The sequence below is a fragment of the Python bivittatus genome, unplaced genomic scaffold (assembly GCF_059951505.1).
Source record: "Python bivittatus isolate LINGU-HERP-01145 unplaced genomic scaffold, Pbiv_v1 ctg000330_np1212, whole genome shotgun sequence".
NCBI classification, from domain to species: domain Eukaryota; kingdom Metazoa; phylum Chordata; class Lepidosauria; order Squamata; family Pythonidae; genus Python; species Python bivittatus.
Window position 1 is genome coordinate 14,570,946 of NW_028277058.1, and position 16,618 is coordinate 14,587,563.

At 35.8% G+C, this 16,618-nt stretch overlaps 1 protein-coding gene across 2 annotated transcripts in view; it reads left to right on the plus strand.

The window, feature by feature from the left end:
- Positions 1–16,618, plus strand: part of CNTN1 (contactin 1) — a 159,939-nt gene that overhangs the window by 67,513 nt on the left and 75,808 nt on the right. The window lies entirely within an intron of this gene.

Sequence of the window (16,618 nt, forward strand, 5' to 3'; positions counted from 1 at the left end):
AAACTCCATAATAAATGCATATAAATGTGTAACTGCTGTTTAATAAATGCTAATACATTGTACAATATAGTGGATAGTATCAAGAAAAGCCATTAAACATATGCTACACTAAATTTATTAAGTATCTAAATAAATAGACAGCATTTTGATACTGTTGTCAGATTATCTGTGTACTAGATAATCATGGTTTTAAAATAATCTTGGCTTTAAAATAATTAATTTTAAGAATGTTTGTATTCTAAATGTTTCACTTTCCAAAGTAATAATACTAAAATAAAATCTTATTCTCAAACTCCTAGTTACCCTTTATTGTAATGCTATTTGTGTTTTCCATTTAATAATTATCATCTTCTGTTCCTTCCCTACTCTTGTTTTTGACTTTTTGACCTGTTGCTTCCAAAACTATGAAATACATCTTTTCCCCCCTCAACTCAGCTCCATTTTTTTTAATCTAGGCCATAACTTGCAGTTCATAATGTCTCTTCATTAAAACTTCTGAACATCTTTGGTACAGTAAATAACTTTTTCTAAATTGAATTCTTTTATGTGCTATGTTTTTATAGCTTTCCATCTATATTAATATTCATTGAATGTTTCTACAGGAATACATTTTCTTTTTGCTTTCTTGCCTGTTGGAGTCTACTCTAGTCTCATTTTCTCCTTATACACTATTTATTTTACCTAATTATTAGATTTATTAAATAGACCCAGTGCTTCCTCTTCCATTCTCCCACACAACAGCCCTATGAGGAAGTTTGGACTGAGAGAATGACCCAAAATCACACAGTGAAGTTCCATAGCTGAAGGTGGTCTTAAATCTGGATCTTCCTAGTCCCAGTTCAACATCTTAACCACTCCACTGGCTCTGTATGTATCTAGGTGATTTCTTCATCAACTCCCATGGCTTTACATATCACCATATGTTAACACTTTTCTTGCTATCTGTCCAATTCCGTCTGTCCAATTGCTTAAATATTTTACTACTGCTTTAAACTCAGTATGTGCAACACAGAATTTTGTCCTTTGACCTGGGCATTATATCTTTTTCCCCTTCACCATCTTAAATTCAATCTATTACCAAGTCGTACCACTACTCCAGTTATAGGAGTGCAAAGCTATAATCCATCCTCTCTATTTCCTGCTTTACTCACACATGCAAACACTTGTTAAATTCTGTTTTTTATCTTTAGAGCATTCTAATGTTATACATTAATAGGTTGAAGATGAAATGAAATCGTAAATCATTCATTGACTACTTATCCCATATTACATATTTTATTAAATTGCTACAACAGAGTCATATCCCTTTCAAAATTCTGCATAAATTTTTTTTGCTCTCTAGTGAAAACATGGAAATAAATAATCTTTCCAACGGAAATGTAAAATGTGCAGTATAGTGTGAATGAATAAACAAATGTACAAAATTACAATTTTATAAAATTGTATGGCAGAAAAAAACCCTTCGAAACTTTTAAGAGTGAGCTTTAACTCAATTTTGGAATCAGTATAGACCTAATGATATCATCAGTATACATTCTGACAATTTGCTTTAATAAAGTAAGTTGGTATGTTAATGAAGGGTATAATTGTACCTAACTTTACATTTATGCTTTAAGAAATGTCTTTTTTATAATGAAATGTTTTATTAATATCTAATTTGTCCTGAATTAAACACATAATCATTTTAAAAATAAAACAAAAACCTTCTTATAATCTTTGTTTTTAATCTTACTTTCAAGCTGACAAACATAGTAGGGGGGTTAGCAAAATTATACTATAGAAAGCTATAATACTTTATGAATATTATTAATTATGTACTTACCAACTGATTTACCAATACAGTGATAGAAGATAAGGTCTCCTTTGAGGTGAGCCTAACTCCAAGGGACTATATACACAGAGTTTTCTTGTAAATACTGCAGTGGCTTGCCATTAACTTCTTCCAGGATTTTAATTTTTTTTTTTTTTAATTTCCCAGTCTTGGTTGTTCTAATCAGCTGTCATCAAAGTATTAGCCACTTTCAACCCTGCTTAGGTTTTTTGAGATTAGCTACAGTATGTGTGTGTGTACACACACACAGACACACAAGTATTTGTATTCTGCACATTTTCACAGTTGCATCATAATGAGGTTCTGACACGATTTAAATAGAGTAGATTTAAATCAAGTCCATTTACTATCATACTTGGTTGTAAAACCATAAATCAGTCCCAAGCTAATGGCAATGTTTAAGTCAAATGAAATTGCAAGGTTCCAAAGAGCAATCTATCTCTAGTTATAGAGTTCAAGGGTCTAGCTAGGGGTCAAGCTAGACATGCTTGAGAAGCACTTCTTCAAAATAAGAAAGTTGCCAAAGAGGTTAGAGTAAGGACTTGACCTTTTACAGTAACTTTAATTACCCTCATCTCCCCATCCAAATGAAGCTAAACAGCCTTGTTTCTTCACCTGGTTAATTTCTGTCCTTAACCCTCTACTGCTGATGTTTCCTAGAACTGTGGGGAAGAATGTCTCTGTTTTAAGGTCATAATTCTCTGTATCAGAATCAGGCTAAGGTCTTCAACCATTCTTTCATGGCTGGTACTCAGGATCTAGGCTAGGTTCTACTGTTTCTGGATTCCCAGGTTCTTTGGCTTGATACTTTTCTGAAGATCACTTGTATGGCTTTTTCTTGATACACATGCTATAGCTACAAACACACAGCTCAGAAAGATATATTAATGTTTTGTTAAATTTGATGCAAGATATATGTAGTTAGGAACTGATGGCTAGGGGAGAAAATGTCTCCAAACACTGCCATCAGGTTATATTTAGGCCTTATATAGCATAAATGTATACAGAGTTGTTTTATTATGCTAAGGAGTCTATATGAGCTCCTTTTCCCGAATTGTTATTCCTTGCCTTATATCACTGTGTAACTTTTTATATAGAATATACACTCAGTGCGAGTGTATCTTGTAGAGAATTAGCTGTCAGCTGACAGCTGTTAGCTGTCTCTTTTCTGCATAGAGTTTCTGAGCTGGTTGAGTTTGGTGATACAGCTTATGTGAGAGAGAATTACTTGCTTTTTTTAAAAAACTCTGTTGCATGCTGAGTCATTGAGAGCAATTTTGGACCTACAGGCAATATATTATCCAGCAGCTCTACTAGCCAAGTAAGATTTTTTTTCACATAAATGCCTAACTGAAAAATGTATTAGGCTTTTATGTGAAAAAATCTTACTTGACTATAAGACCTGCTGGATATATATTATAGATGATCCTTAGAAATGCTTTCCAACTTAAACAGTATTTTAAATTAGAAATAGTGGCTGTGTTATCTTCAAGTTAATGGAAATATCTAATCCAGTTGGGTGAATGAATATACAATTCTCACTCAGTAATAATCAATGAATTTATAAAGCCTTTTGTTGCTTATGATACCTTCCCTACAGGCTTATATTTGGGAAGATCTCTAAATATTCTGAGTTATATTGAAAATTGTTTCTTACAATTATGTTTCAAAGGCACATAATGCAAACCCAGATAGAAATTAATAGAGAAGAACAACCAAGGTGGTATGTGTGAGTGTGCAAGTACATCAGCTGAAATGAGTGGGGTGCCAAAAAAGGTCTGTTTGAGATTTATAACTACTGAGACAAATACTGGATAGGAGAAATAGAGACTGCAAAGTCACTATTTATGAAAGACACTATTTATTGGCCTTTAGTTCCTACGGTGAACTCCTGATTCTAATAATGCATCTCCTCTTCACTTAGCATTTGTCATTTTATGAATTTTGTTATTTTTTAATGTAACCTTAATGGTTCCATCAATGCTTTCTTCCAATCTTAAACCTGAAAATACACTTACATCCATTTTATAATTAAAATGAATTAGCAAAAGCTAATTATATATAAATGACTGTAGCTAAAACAGTTTATTGATTGTATTTCTGAGATCAATGATTATGCAATGGTTAGAAATATTTTAATAAAAACAAAGGAAAAAATTCCCTGTGGAGTTGGCAGTTGAAGAATAACATGAAGCAAATTAGAGATACCTAGCCTTTTTACAATGCACCTGAGATTTTATGAATAAGATTATTCAGAACAAAAATGTATGTCTAAATAGATACCAGCTTAGTAGGAAACATAGACAGAGTTCGTCCTGGGTAGGACACAGATAAGTATAGCAGTTATCATATGAAAAGCTCTTATATGAACTTGCATTCTTATTGATTGCATTCTTTGTGGTGTTATGAATTTGCTACTTTTTCTTGCCAAACTAAACCACATCCTAATTTAATCCATCTCCATATCAGGTAAAGTACAGTGAGGAAAGTTGGAAGTTAGATAGAAATTAATTCATAATAAATGGGGCTTCAAGATAGGGGTCCTCAAGTTTGTGAGGAGAGTTTGCTGCTAGTTCTTTTGAAGCCAAATTGTAGATCATATTGGTTGCCCTGTATCTCTTACCCATATTGGGCAATTGGATTTTCATTAAAATGTCTGAGGACAATCAGACTGTAGGAATTGAAACAATATGGGAAATAGTGAGTCTCTAGTTGAAAGCTTTCTCTAATGTTGAAACAGTTATAGGAGGTTGTAGGCTATATAATTAAAGAGACAGAAAGATGTAAGATAGGTTTATGACACATGGGGCTGCAAAAATTAGAACTCTTGGTTGACAGAATTTTTGTATCTTATACATGGTAGCCCTCTTCATCTGACATGCTGTGTAATGAACAAGTCCCAGATTTTGTTATAATCCTAGTGGACAACTGGTGTCAGAGTTTTACTCAGGGTACAGAAATAAAGACAGCCAGTTGGGTGTAGCGGTTTAAGGCATCATGCTAGAAACAGGGAGACCATGAGTTCTGGTCCCGCCTTAGACGCAAAGCCAGCTGAGTGACCTTGGGCCAGTCACTCTCTCTCAGCCCTAGGAAGAAGGAAATGGCAAACCACTTCCGAAATCTTGCCAAGAAAACTGCAGGGACTCGCCCAGGCAGTCACCAGGAGTCAACAGTGACTCAAAGGCACCAAAAAACAAAAACCAGCAATAAATTTCTCTCTAAATATTTGGTCAGCACTGAGGAAGTTATAGTTGAAGAGTCAGATGAGGCTGAGGTAGATGCTTTTGTTGTAGATACAGCTACTCCAGAATATAGCAATACAGCCTGTTATATATTGCAACTCCGAGGTTTAAATCTTACACCCCATTCTTATGTGGTTATAGACTTCTTGTTGTTCATATCTCAGCTTTGCATGTGAAAGGCATCTGGATTGTGTTCTGATGACAGCCTTGTTTGCTGTCAGGTGTTTTGCTTCCAGCTGTGGCAGTCTTAGCCCTCAGAGGTGGGGGCCAGAAAACAAAGTGTAGCAACAGCTTTGCTTCTGTTTTTGTCATTGCTCTCTAGTTCCTCAACAGCTGTTTCGTATTCTTTTTATGTCCCAAATGCATGTTTTCTTCAGTGTTTACAGATATCATTGCTGCTATTGCATCCCCTCATTCCCTTGCTTGTGAAGAGAACATTCAAGGTTTGGGGTTTTTTTCTTCGCCCCCTCAGTACTTTGTGGAGAGCTTTTTTAGGGAACACTAAACAAAAACAAAAACTTAGACATACTCAGCCATCTGCTCATGCCCCAACGCTGCTTGGAATTTTCCATCGTGGAACTTTTTTGTACATTTCTTGCAAAAGTTTGAACTTGAAAATCCCTGCACAAAATAACTTCTGGAATATTTCCTGCCTCTGCCTATACTCTCCCCCTATATGCCCACATTGCCTGAAACAGATTGCTTTTTCATGCTGTAGAATAGGGCCAGTTGTTTCAAAGGGGAATCTTTTGAACAACATCTGCAGATCAAGTATTTTCTCGGTGAAGTTTTAGTAGAAGCTTGTTTGTTCCTTGATTTTTTTCCCCCAGTTGGTGTTAACTTAAAAATAGCATATGAAAGCAATGCTCATAATTCTAACATGTTTTGAAAACATAGGTGAAAAGGAAGATCTTAAGTACAGCTGCTAAAGGCAAAGCTATGCTGATTGGATGATAATACTAAGATGAATCCAGTTTGAGAGAGACAAAAATGTGAATAATCCTTTGCTTAAGCTAGAACAGGCACTTATTTAGAAAGATAAGGGAAAAAATAGGAAAGGAAATGAGACTAGAGCTCACATATTGGCTCTTTCAAAGTAAAGAAGTAGACTTTCTATAAAGATTACATGAATGGGGTCATCCCGTACTACAGGGTTGCCACTAGATGGCATCAAGGAGATGCAGAAAACTCAAACTGTTTCTTGCACATTACTTGGTCATACAGATTTTTGCAGCTCTAGGCTTAACACCCAGCTTTTACATTCCAAACAGAGTTAATGTCTATTGTCTAAGGCTATGTCATTAATAAGCGTCAGGTTTTTGTTGAATCACAGGCTCTTGTACTGTATGATAAAATACTACCCCAAAATCACCTGTGTTGCACTTGAATTCTCCAAAGACAGATCAAAAACACAGGTTCTCCATTTCTGTTTTTTTTTTTTTTTTTTAAAAAGGTTTCCTTTTTTACAGGAATACTTCATACTTTTAGTTGCTTAGGCTAATAACAAATGAAAATAAAGAGGTGTACATGTATGAAAATTCAGAGGATTGATTGTCTCACCTTGAGTATTATGTACAAAAAATATGTAAGGCACAAAAAGGTGTTTGCATATTGTGTATGTATACATAGTGAAACTGAAAAGATTATGTGGGCTTGTTTGTAAGAGTTCTTAAAGCACTGATTACCTTCCCTTATTTTATGTCCTGTAATGAGAACTGCCAAATATGTTGAAACCAGTGGTTTAATTTAGATAAATAAAAGTTGGGAAAAAAATCCTCTATGGTTTTTCTGCATTTAAAGGAACATCTTTACTAACATTGATGATCCCTGAAGATGTACTGCATGTCAAGTTTTACTAGTAAATAAGTATATCAGGTAAAATGAAGAAGAGATCTTCATGTACGCTATGGCACCCATAAAAAGTCAGTAAAAATTTTACAATGCTTCCTTTATCCTACCCCCCTTTCACCCCTGTTATTATTATTATTATTATTATTATTATTATTATTATTATTACTGAATTGTACCTACATCTGTTCATCGCTTGTAATAAAGCATTTGATTTGATTTGATGTTTGTTTACTGCTCAGAGCCGGTATACAAAAATTGTGAAATCCATTGTAATAAACTGTAGCAAGAGACACTATAGTGAGTTTAGATGTTGTTTATAGAATTGTTACAAAATTTTTCCTTTTACTAAAACATATAATCTTCCTTTATTCTTGAAAGATTTAAAGCATAGTGTTAATACAATGATTCTGGAGGGATCACTGAAAACACATGTTCTGAGTCAGACTGCTCTATGTTGCATCAATAAACTCTAATAGTATTTCAAAAAACACAAATTGTGTCCATTAAAGTAAATGAGAATTTTAAGAATTCAGGCACTTATCTGCAGTTCTGCTAGTGAAAAGGATTAGGACTGAACTGAAGTGGACGTATCAGGCAGTTAACTCAATAGCATTTTGTGGTAAAGCACTCTTCCAGAACCTGACTCATTCAAATCTATAGTCAGAGAAAGGAAGAAAAAAAAAATCCTCTGTTTGCAATCATTGGTTAATGGCCACAGTTTACAGTACTGACCTAGATGAATCCTACCTGTCCATATACAAATGCTACAGATTCCTTACCAGTTCAGTTTAGGTTTTTCACAGGAGTAACAGTTGCACTCAAGCATAATGGTACTGTTTTCCAAAACGGTATTTAAAGGAATGAGAGGTATAAAAATTAATGGCATAATAGGAATTTGTTTTCAGAATACTAACATCACATACTTCAAAGAAAAGTATTTCAGAATAATGCAGCATAGAGAAACCTGAACTGAGGAATAAATATGAAATCTGTTTCATTATAGTTCATCATGGCCTGAAGTGACATTCCAGTGACATTCTATTCTTATGTTTTTTACATATAATTATGAAAATATCCTAATTACATATCACTATAGCATAAAGCTATTTTATTTTCCACTAACTTCTTTGCACTAACTTAATTGTAATGGTGGTTTCCATACAGACTTAAAAATTAGCTTAAGGTCTGTATGAGCACCACCACAATAATTCATTTAATCCACAAATTGAAGTGGAGTTATTTATAATATTGGAGATTACATATTGCATGTATTCATACGTATATACCATACCATAGTATTCTTTTCCCTTACCTGAAATCTCCCTGAATGAGACGTTAAGCTGAGTGGAGAATCATCTGAAGAAGGGAGATGGTTTTATGCATCGAATTTCCTTCTGCCATTCAGAAATACAATTCTGTATGGTTCCAAATCACCTGGAATATGACATGCATGTTCCCCTTTTCAGAGATCTCCTCCTAAGAAGTGGCTAGGCTAGTCAGCAATGTCCCCTTGCATAGTTAAAAACCATGAGGTATAATGTCCAAATAAAATATGTGTATCTTCAATATGACTATTCTAAATTTGACACAGAATGTTCTTCCTTAATTTCCTTTTACCATTTCTGCTTCCTTTACAATTTCTACTCCCAAGATAAAACAGATCAAAATAGATTCTTTCCCCAGTATGTTTTCGATAATTTTATATTGTTGCACAAGAAAGGTGTAGCACAAACCCTGGATCTTCAACATGAAGTGGCAACAATATGCCTCTAACTTCCTTATAGGAGGCACTCTGGGTCCCACCAAGTCCCACTTTTTAATTTTTATTTTTTTAAAAATGAGTAGATAGCATGTGGCAAAGCAATGTTTCCAACAAATATCTCAAGCATATTTCCAACAATGTCTCAGAGCTCTCTATTGACCTCTGAGGCATTCACTGAAAACAAAATTAGAGATGGCTGCAGCTTGGGTTTTATTTGCTTTCTGACATATAGGTGTTTTTGATTGACCATACTCACCATGACAACCATTCTGTGACAGTCATGATAACATGGTCACAAATTCCAAATGTGTTGAGTGGCGTAGAAAAGACACCTATAATATTTTGTTCCTTCCTTGTATATGGTTTTGATGTTTTTAAATATGAGAGAATCAGCTAATCATAGAATGAGTATGTGAGTATAGAGTATTTACATATTAAAATATATAATCATGTTCATGCCAAAGTTCAGATTTTGAGGATATTTAATTTGATAAATTGGCTTGGTAAAGAACTTAAATTATACAATATTGCAATTCATTTAAATTTTCATTAAAAAAAATTACAAATGAGCCAAACTGTGTTTCTTTAAATGCTAATGCATATTAATAGACAAACTTTTCTTATAGGGGCAATATTTACTTTAAAGGAGGAATGTATAAACTCGGTGGTTGCTGGTTCTTACAATGGCAAACTATAGTTTTATATAGCATCTGATTGCAGGCAGATGTAATGATAAATGGTGATTAGTTTAAATGTAGTAGTATATGATTTTAATTTTATGTTTAGAAAAGGGAAGCCCTAAATGTGTACAATATTATTCACATATTTCTAATCTATGAACGTTGCATTTGAATTGTGCAACTCTAATTCAGACACATTAAAGCATATCTACATCCAGGCAAAAGATTTGCAAACAAATATATACAAAGTGGAATCTACATATAGTATTTCAGAACTTAAAAATAATATGTAATAGTGTTTTTGCAATTTCTGATCTCTTCTCTGGTATTGGTATCTGTATAAAACTATTTTACATAAGTTAATGTTCATAGTATTGATAGTGTCCTAATAAATCTTAGTCTGTTTCTCTTCTTTCTGTTCTATTGTTTTACCAGGGCATTGATGATATTGACCAATTTTGATTAAGCAAAAGGCAAATGAAAATGTATAAATTAAGATAAATTAATCCGGTCTGAGCTGTGTAAAGTGTTTATTTGTAGGTGAAGACAAACAGAAAATAGAATTCCTGAGGCAAATGCTTAATGGTAAAGAAAGAAGCAGTGTGTGTCTTCGTGTTGCTGTTGCTTATAAGTGGGACAGACTGTCTTGGCACAGTGGTGTTTTGGCATTAAATCCCTGGATGTGTTCATGATACAGGAAGTTTGCCACCAGCATAAAAGAAACAATGTTTGGATAACTATCTTGGTATTCACTTGGCAATTCCCTTGAAATCTGCATGGCAATGAACAATAATTGTTTCTGTGCTGACTTTTATATGCTCCAGATCATGGCGTAGTGCATCTTCAGATATAAACTATCTATATTCATTGATCTTTCTCACCGAATATAAAATTACTTAGCCACCATTAGTGTAGGGTATTTTCCATCTTTTATTCTTATCAAAATAAGTTTTCACTGAAAGAACTGATTAGAGGATTTTTCCCCCTGTCTCTTTTTTTAATGGGATCATAGAGACAGCACAATCTTTTGCTTCAGTTTACTGCAAGTGTTTGTGTGCTGTTATGAACTACTGATTTGTAGAAAAAATAGGTATATATATAGGAAAGGGAGGCCTGTCATTTTTATTCAGAAGAAACTGAAGGTTAAATAATTCGCACTCCCTATGACCGGAAAGCGGATAAATTGTTTCCAGTGTAATTTTTCTTCCCCCACCGGTGCCAAAGGCCTTACAAGAAGAACATATTAGACTCTGTGTGATCACAGCTTTTTGATTAGGGAAATCTAAATGAGCCATGCGCATAGAAAGGTAAGTAAGTGTAAGAGGCAATGAGGAAATAAAACAGAGCTTTATCTGTAGCAAAAGAAGAAATTGGTGAGCCTGGCATCCTCCACTCTGATCAGGAATTTCTTCTTTCTTCTTATGTAAAAGCACATTAGAATCCAGTTCATTTGATTTTTCATTTTCATGTAAATGTTTCATTTTTTTTTTTTTGGCTTTTAAAAAAAATGGTTATTATCTTTCTTTTCTTTCCCCCTGCCACTGTTCCTCTTGTAAAGCATTTTCTTCTCTAAGACAGCTCGTGTTAAGGTGATTTTTCCTTTTTTTACCATTATGCCAGGGCAGGACTGTTTAATATTCATACTGAAAAAAGCACCCACCTCCCTGATTATTTCTTTTAACAGAGTGCAAGCGCCCAACGAAGAAGAATCGAGTGCTTTTTGTTTGGAAAAAAGTTTGGCTGCTACTACCTGGATTTGAAATTCTTGTTTAGGCATGGAAGATATAATCATGATTGGCAGCTTAACCGCCATGGGTCATCCACTGTGTTTGGCATTGTCAACTGTCAGCTAAAGATGAATAATGCAAGCAGTCTTTTCCATTTGTCTGTCTTCTCCTTTTCCTCTTCATGTTGACAGCTGATAAAGTGATCACACAAGTCCAGGAAGCAATTTTGAAGACCAAGATATTACTTACATTTGTTTCTCTTACTAACCTGCTGTTTTGATCATACATATTCCTTGGTAGGAAAGTCTATAGTGCACCAATAAAGGCAAGGGAACAATTTTACCTAATTTATTCCAATGACATCAAATTCTTACTTAAGAGCAAGTCTAGTAGACATGTATTGGCTTTACGGTCATGGAAGCATTTAAGAAATTAAATGATGGGTCTATATTAACTCAATGATCCAGCTGACAATAATTACAACATCAATATTATTTTCTAAAATTATATTTTCTCAACTCAGATAATTGAAAATGGAATGTCTTCATTAGAATCAAATAAAATATCACAGGTGATCCCCCTAGAATGCAATTTAGAAGACAAATGAAGACATCTTTCCATGGGTTTTTGAATAGCCCTGGTTTTTAAATGGTGGCTAGTCCTGAATTCAGAACCTTGCCTTAAAGGAAACCCCTGAAGTAAGGCCCCTATTAGTTTCATTTCTAATTCTGTCTAATCTTTAATCAACTTTGCTCCCAACTTACAACCAGCAGTAAGCTTCAAGGACATTTCCATGCTTCCTCTGCAGATCAAATAAGAAACCTAATATCTGCAGATCAAATAAGAAACCTAATTTTACAACCAGTATTACACAGATGCATGAACACAAGAATAACTTGTACAGCAGTAGCTATTTAACTCAGTGGGAATGAAACACAGCCCAGTCTTAACAAGCTTGCTCAGAGCATGGACTTCCTCTCTTACTCTCCCCCAGCAGCCAGGGAAGCTCTTTAAAAAAAGACAGTACCTGTTAAAAGCAAAATAACTTCACACAGTTCAATTTCCCCGATTCCATTTACTACTGGTCTTTGTTTCTTGCTCCCACAATTCCATCTCTTCTGTACCTTTTTTCCAGTCATTAAGGTTTATTTCTGCCAACCCTGCAAGACAGTCTCCATCTCCCTGATTTTCATTAACTTGTGAGTGCCACACTATCTGGTAAGAATATTTTTGTCTTATCGTGTGATCTCTTATCCATTTCCTCCTTTTTTCCTTTCCATACAAGGCCTCTTTCCTACATTGTGCTAAGTTCCTACCCTGGATGCTCAAATTCCTAGCAGGCTGTCTCTTTGTTTCTCATGGTACCAGGTTTATTCATTTCCCCAACTATATATTTCACCCCCCCCCCCCCCCCGCCCGTTTAGATATCTTTAAGACAGCAGAATACCTGGACATTAGAACTTAAGAAAATATTTCTGGGAGTTATCTGGAGGTTGAGTCATGACAACTGGACTTTTCTTTTGGTTTGATACGTTTTGCTGCTTGTCCAAGCAGCTTCTTCAGTCTAGAAAGCTGGTTGTGGGCACCCCATAAATGTCTTCCAGGGTGGCTGCGTTTCTCACTAACATGATAGGCTCATTGAAGGGACAATAGGAGATGTGATTAGTAGAGTCTTTGGGATGTGGATGTCTTACTCCTAATCCCTCACTCATCCCCAAGTGGGTCATTTAGTGCTGCCTCCCTGGTGAACTTGTGAAGTGGTCTTAATCTTCCTGGGGACTGATGAACATTATTGTCCTCAAATGAGTGTCCTTTTTCCTTTAGATTAAGGTAAACTGCTGATTCTGGTCCTGTGTCGTTGCTCCTCCTGTGCTGGACCATCCTCTTGTGTAAAGGCTGTTTGGTTTCTCCAGTGTAGAGCTCTGAACACTCCTCGCTGCACTGGATTGCATATACTACATTGCTCTTCTTATGTTTTGGTGTTCGATCTTTAGGGCGTACGAGCCTCTGTCTCAGTGTGTTAGTGGGTTTGAAAAACACAGGTATGTGGTGTTTTCCAAATATGTGTTTTATCTTCCCCGACACACCAGCCATGTATAGAATGACAAGATTCTTCTGTTGACTCTGGGTCTCAGCTCTGTTCACATTTTGGACAGAGAAGATAGGTCCGTTTGAGAGAAGAGTGAAGGAATCCATTTATGCCAAAGTGGAAAATCTTTCCCTCAATCGAGGTGGAGGCCTCAGACACAGCTTGTCTCCCATTTTTCATGCTGCTCTTTCATCAGTCTCAGGAAGACTAAGACCATTTCACAAGTTCACCAGGGCGGCAGCACTAAATGACCCACTTGGGGATGAGTGAGGGATTAGGAGTAAGACATCCACATCCCAAAGACTCTAATCACATCTCTTATTGTCCCTTCAATGAGCCTATCATGTCAGTGAGAAATGCAGCCACCCTTGAAGACATTTATGGGGTCCCCCCAACCAACTTTCTAGACTGAAGAAGCTGCTTGGACAAGCAGCAAAACGTATCAAACCAAAAGAAAAGAAGTCCAGTTGTCATGACTCAACCTCCAGATAATTCCACCTGGATGACTGAGAATCTTCATCAACATTTCTGGGAGTTATATTTATTTATTTACACAGCTGTCCATCTTATGTTGCACAACTCTGGGCAGCTGACAACAGTAATTAAACTAAAAAAGAGTAGAACCAGAACCTGGCACTTCAACCAACACTATCCAGATACAATCCCCTGGATCCAACCTCACTCTGTCCCAGAGCTAGGAAAGATCCAGTTTTTTATAGCTTTCTGAAAAGCTAAAGGGGTGGGGACCTGCCAGATTCCCGAGGAAAGGGTGTTCTACAGGCAGGGGCTTCTATGGATAAGGCATACTTCCTAGGTCCTGCTAGATGGCAGCATTTGGGGGAAGTGATCTGGACCATGCCCACCCTATCTGACCTGGTAGAATGGACAGATACCCTTAGGGAAAGGCAGTCTGCAAATAAGCGCCCCAGTAGTATCTAGGGCTTTAAAGGTGATAACCAACACTCTGAACTGCACTGGAAAGAAACAGCTTGCACAACCACAGTGTAATGTGGGTAAACCAAGGGGTTCCCAATGCTGTGCCCACTCCCACATTCACATTCTGGGTGATCTTCAAGGGGAGCTACATGCAGTGTGCATTGTAGCAGTCCAGCTGAGAAGTGATTGAGTTATGAATGACCATGAGCAAGGCCTCCCAGTCCATGGGCTCAATTGTTGCACCACGTCTGTCCAGAGAAGTGCTACCTTGTCCTATTAACTACTCCCTGCTAATCCACCTTGACTAGAATATAATATAATTATATAAAGGAGTTTAAGACGCTTTCAAGTAGAGTACAGATACTGTATAAGAATACACTAAATACAAAGTACAGTACTAGTGTTGGGAGAAATATTAGAGAAGAAAGCCACCTATTCCAATTGATCAACCATGCATTCAGCCTTATTCTTCCCATGTATCTTGCTAATCTTCTGTCTCAACTTTTCATAAGGGAAACCCAGGAACTTTTAAAATAACAGTAATAAAAATGCTAAATTTAGTAACTCTTAATTAAAAGTGCCTAAGCAATTTTTTTAAAAGTTTGCAGTTCTAAATTCATTTTGCTGGAAGTTAGCCTCACTAAACTCAATGGGACGTATCCTAAACATTCAATTACTGTTCAGGGTTAAAACCAAATCATCAGTGACATTATTCCAAATCAGCTGGAGATCTGGATTGACTTTCCTTTTTCCCTTTCTAGTTGCAGCTGCCTGCTAGTCTAATTTATATTGTGTATTCACAGGATGAAAGAGATGTTTTTGAGCATTCTCTACAGAAGCTTGTGACTGATGTTAAAAAGTCACTCTGTTTAAGAGTTGCTAGGAAACACACCGTTCAGAGGATCTCCTATTGAGTTTGTCCTCAGTGGTTGGAGGCTGATTTTTTAAAGCATTATGCTGCTGTGCCTTAGTTTGAGACTGTAACCATGAACTGCCTAGGTAGGTTTTCAGAATCCCAGTAAAATTTTATGAATATGGTGTTAAAAATTCCGACTGCACTGGATTCTGTGGCATCTTCTAAAATTTAGGCTATGTGCATACTTGGTACTCCATAACTGTCCTTGCTACAAATCTATAAGGTAATTTATAATCAAAATAAGGAGATTCCATTCAATCTGGAATGGAAAAGCTGCTTTAAGATGGGTGAAAGGAACGTAACATTTGCCCCAAGAATGGGAGATGTGTTTGTGAGATAAATGATAAAGAACCAGGCATTTATCAAGAGTTGTGCATCTTCTCTGAGCAATTGCTGCACTGCCAAAATATTCTCTTGCAGCATCAAATCCATTAATTTGCTGAAACGGCAAAGTAGCATACAATATACTTGCAATGTTCAGCAAAAGTATTGTGCAATAATTTGATGGGACACTCTTTTTTTCCTTTTTGTATAATGGAACAAATTATACACATTTGTGTACTCCAATCTGTTGGAATCTGAAAAGAACAATATATCTATGATGCCCTTCAATCCCTGTTTGGCTCAAGAGATCAGCCAAGGTAGTTTTGCCAATGCTTTGCAATTCTTTTGCAAATAAAGAATTCTTTTGCTGTAAAATAAGTTCCATGGTCTCAGAGGGGGCCTACTTCTAACACCTTCAGGAAAAAAGCACTGATAAATACGTAATAATTGTGTCAGCACCAAATAGAACATGAAAATATTCTATCTAGAGCTCAGAGAAAATGATATAGTCTAACTCGATGATGTCTTTTTGGAAGGCAGGGTCTACAAAGAGCCAAAATGCTGGAAAAAATGTTTGATAGTCAGGACAAGTTTTCCTTCTGGGTCTTTTAATAGGGACTTATCAAATGTTTTCCTCTGCAAGACAAGACTCCAGTTGATCCTTCACTTACCAGCCCTAGAGTCAGTGTATGACCTAAAACTTACTATGGTAAATTGTCCAAAGTAACCATATGCATTTTTGCACACATATTGCATAAACATGATTTAGCATTACTAGAACAAGCTTCAGCTAGGATCAGGTTCACACATATACTTTCTCCTTTCCTCTCCTTCTCTCTGGTGCCATCATGAGAACAGAAGCTAAACATTCCAGTCCTGATCTCCAAATTATGACTTATCTTAAAGATAACTATTTAAAGTAAGTTAATTTTTTAATATATTATTTTTATCATATTATTGCGCAACAAGGTGTATTTTTTAAATACATGTGTGTATTGCAATGTGTATTTTTAAAAATCATTTAATGCATCTCCACCTCTGTTGCCTTACCTTGTATATTAGTCAATATTCCAAATTCACTTAAAATGCCTCAACTCTCCAGAATTCCTGGTTTTAAAAAAAACATAAGCCTCTATAAAGTTTAAGAAAGTATGAAATATATATAAATGATGAATGCAGTTGGATTGCAACCAGCATAGATGTGATTAAATCTCATTTCCTCTATATAATACCTTCCTTTTAATTTTAGCTAAGCAGTAT